Here is a 4,361-nt window from a genome sequence, read left to right as displayed (position 1 = left end):
AGAAATGTTTGCCGTCAGTGTGGACGGAAACAGAGACCAGAAACAAAGTCCGAAACATTTGCGAAACATTGCAGTAAACAATGTTTCCAACAGAAAAATGTTTCCAGCGGCAGTGTGTACGCGGCTTAACATAACAGTCGCAACACTCCGCCTTGTTTCTGTTACCCACAGCGACAGCAGCGCCCCAATCGGCCAGCTAGCGACACTTCTGATACTATATTGGATGAGTGCGAATACTAACGGCTATACAAAGGCCAGCCATGACATGCCGAACTTCCCGAGTGCAGCCTGTGTGGGCCCGGTCTGCACTATGGTTTGCTCGGTCCTTCTCGAAAGTACCCGGGACACCGCGAAATTTATCTAGCGTTGCGGTGCGGCGTTTTTCGGTCGGCACAAGTCTCTGAGTTCAGCAGAATCGTACTGTCAGCACTGATTAATCTTCGCTATTTGTTCGCGGTATGGAGGACGTTCACAGGTCAACTGGCTACTTTCACAAAAGGGGGAGTCTAGCGATCTATCGTAGCAATCCTTTAAAATGAATGGGAGTGACAGAAGCGAGGAATGATAATTCTCAGTTCGCATAAGCGACAGGTACTCCATTTATGCTATGAAACGACATTACTATACTGTGCTGAAAGAATTTAAACATTTAGTTGACAATGAAGGAACAAAAAATTACAACGATCGACAGACGCGATTCATTGTTCTGTACATCAAAAAGCGGTTTGTTCTAAATTCGCAGACCTGGAGCACGCGAAGAAATTGGTGGAACGAATAGCAAAACTTCTGAAGTTGCACACAGTACTCCATAGTCAGTTTCAAACCGTTTCCATTGGAACTGAATGAGGAGGTTGGAGACATATATTACTGCAAAGTTTGTTGATTAACTCAAGGTGGTATGTCTGTGTAAGCAGAAGAAACTAACGATCAATGTCCGAAAACAATTTATTGGACTGTTCAATTAACCAAAACAAATTCTCCAAGTATAACAACAACACAAAACAGTGATCCGTCTTCGAATCACAACTACCTACAATGAAGATACAGAAAACAACTGAAATACATTCCTACTAGTCTCCACCAGAGACTTCTCCGACATACCAAGCCTAATCTAGATATCAGCGAGAACATCCAAGCGGGGCTGCAGGAGTGGCAGCTATTCACGTCTGATGGCGGTCGATGAACTGCCGATGTGCTTTTTTTTTCTTTATTGTATTTCAATTCCCCATCGGGGCGGGCTGGCAGCAGCATATGCGCTATTCTTCAGCCGAAAGACATAGAACAAACAATAGAAGACATTTAAAAATAACAAAGGAGAGAATATGGTGAACATAGATATAAAAAAGGGGGAACATGATGGAAGGCAATAGACAAAAAAACGGGGTGACCGTAAAATGGAGATAAAAAACTGTGAAAACTGTTTAAAAGTAGCACACACAAAAAGCCACACACTGCAACAATTAAAAGAACACAAGGCACAGTATGACTGGAGCATAAAAGGTATCAAAAAAATGGCTCTGAGCACTATGGGACTTAACATCTATGGTCATCAGTCCCCTAGAACTTAGAACTACTTAAACCTAACTAACCTAAGGACAGCACACAACACCCAGCCATAACGAGGCAGAGAAAATCCCTGACCCCGCCGGGAATCGAACCCGGGAACCCGGGCGTGGGAAGCGAGAACGCTACTGCACGACCACGAGATGCGGGCTAAAAGGTATCGACGGATGGCGTAGCACGTAACAAACACTGACGGCGAACCTCAAGGCAGTACACAATTAAAATCACACCTCTTGACGCACAGGAGAAACAGCACTAAACACAACACTGATGTGGCACACTGACGATGATCAAAACAGAGGATCTGCCAGGCGCAAGGAGATGAGGGAGACTGGAAGAAGGGTGGGAATTGATGGGGGAGATGAGCGGGGGGCGCGCTGAAGAGGGCGAGGTAGGGAGGGATGTGGGAACTAAAGAGGCAAGTATGGGGTGCAGGGTCCCAGGGGAGGGGGGGAGGAGGAAAATCCGCTCGGGGAGAAGGAGGGAAGAGGACAAAAGGGGGTCCTGGGGAGGGGGGGGGACAAGGCCAGGTTATAGTTGGAAGGAAGGGTAGATGTCACGGCAAAGTTCGTCATCCGGGAGGGGGAGGCATTGGAAATTGCCCTTATGAAGGAGATGGAGGGTGTGGAGGTGGAGAGAGGGAGGGATACAGCGATAGAGGCGCGGCAACAGGCGGGGGCTGGAGAGGAAGCAGGAAACCAGAGGGCGGGGGGGATCAAGCCTGCGGACAACGTAAAGGATGCGGAGATGTTGGAGAAACAGGAGGAGGTGGGGGAAGGGATCATCTACATCTACATCTACATCTATACTCCGCGAGCCACCTTACGGTGTGTGGCGGAGGGTACTTATTGTACCACTATCTGATCCTCCCTTCCCTGTTCCATTCACGAATTGTGCGTGGGAAGAACGACTGCTTGTAAGTCTCCGTATTTGCTCTAATTTCTCGGATCTTTTCGTTGTGATCATTACGCGAGATATATGTGGGCGGTAGTAATATGTTGCCCATCTCTTCCCGGAATGTGCTCTCTCGTAATTTCGATAATAAACCTCTCCGTATTGCGTAACGCCTTTCTTGAAGTGTCCGCCACTGGAGCTTGTTCAGCATCTCCGTAACGCTCTCGCGCTGACTAAATGTCCCCATGACGAATCGCGCTGCTTTTCGCTGGATCATGTCTATCTCTTCTATTAATCCAACCTGGTAAGGGTCCCATACTGATGAGCAATACTCAAGAATCGGACGAACAAGCGTTTTGTAAGCTACTTCTTTCGTCGATGAGTCACATTTTCTTAGAATTCTTCCTATGAATCTCAACCTGGCGCCTGCTTTTCCCACTATTTGTTTTATGTGATCATTCCACTTCAGATCGCTCCGAATAGTAACTCCTAAGTATTTTACGGTCGTTACCGCTTCCAATGATTTACCACCTATGGCATAATCGTACTGGAATGGATTTCTGCCCCTATGTATGCGCATTATATTACATTTATCTACGTTTAGGGAAAGCTGCCAGCTGTTGCACCATGCATTAATCCTCTGCAGGTCTTCCTGGAGTACGTACGAGTCTTCTGATGTTGCTACTTTCTTGTAGACAACCGTGTCATCTGCAAATAGCCTCACGGAGCTACCGATGTTGTCAACTAAGTCATTTATGTATATTGTAAACAATAAAGGTCCTATCACGCTTCCTTGCGGTACTCCCGAAATTACCTCTACATCTGCAGATTTTGAACCGTTAAGAATGACATGTTGTGTTCTTTCTTCTAGGAAATCCTGAATCCAATCACAAACCTGGTCCGATATTCCGTAAGCTCGTATTTTTTTCACTAAACGTAAGTGCGGAATCGTATCAAATGCCTTCCTGAAGTCCAGGAATACGGCATCAATCTGCTCGCCAGTGTCTACGGCACTGTGAATTTCTTGGGCAAATAGGGCGAGCTGAGTTTCACATGATCTCTGTTTGCGGAATCCATGTTGGTTATGATGAAGGAGATTTGTATTATCTAAGAACGTCATAATACGAGAACACAAAACATGTTCCATTATTCTACAACAGATTGACGTAAGCGAAATAGGCCTATAATTATTCGCATCTGATTTATGACCCTTCTTCTCATACAGGAGCCGTGTGGGGGAAGGAAGGCGGATACGGAAGGCAAGGCAGAGTGCATGGCGTTCAAGGATTTGGAGGGCCTAGTAAAAGCGGGTGGGGGCGGAGATCCAGGCAACGCTAGCATAACAGAGGATAGGACGGATGAAAGATTTGTAGGTGTGGAGGATGGTAGAAGGATGCAATCCCCATGTCCGGCCAGACAGGAGTTTCAGAAGGCGGAGGCGGGAATGGGCTTTCTGCTGGACAGTCTGGAGATGAGGGGTGCAGGTGTGGTGTTGGTCAAGGGTGAGGCCAAGGTATTTCAGGGTGGGGGTGAGCTGGATGGGATGACCATAAAGGATGTAAGTAGGCTGTTTATGTTTTCTTATTGGCAACGTTGCGTAGCGCTCTGTATGAAAATCACTGGCTGTGCTGTGTGCAGTCTGTGGCTAGTTTGCATTGTTGTCTGCCATTGTAGCGTTGGGCAGCGGCAGCTGGATGTGAACAGAGTGTAGCGTTGCGCAGTTAGAGGTGAGCCGCCAGCAGTGGTGGATGTGTGGAAGGAAATGGCGGAGTTTTGAAATTACATATATTATGACATTTGATGATATTAAGGTAAATACATTGTTTGTTCTCTATTAAAATCTTTCATTTGCTAACTATCCCTATCAGTGGTTAGTGCCTTCCGTTTGAATCTTTTATTTAGCT

This window comes from Schistocerca cancellata, chromosome 4 (genome assembly GCF_023864275.1).
Source record: "Schistocerca cancellata isolate TAMUIC-IGC-003103 chromosome 4, iqSchCanc2.1, whole genome shotgun sequence".
Lineage (NCBI taxonomy): Eukaryota > Metazoa > Arthropoda > Insecta > Orthoptera > Acrididae > Schistocerca > Schistocerca cancellata.
This window is presented reverse-complemented; position numbering follows the sequence as displayed.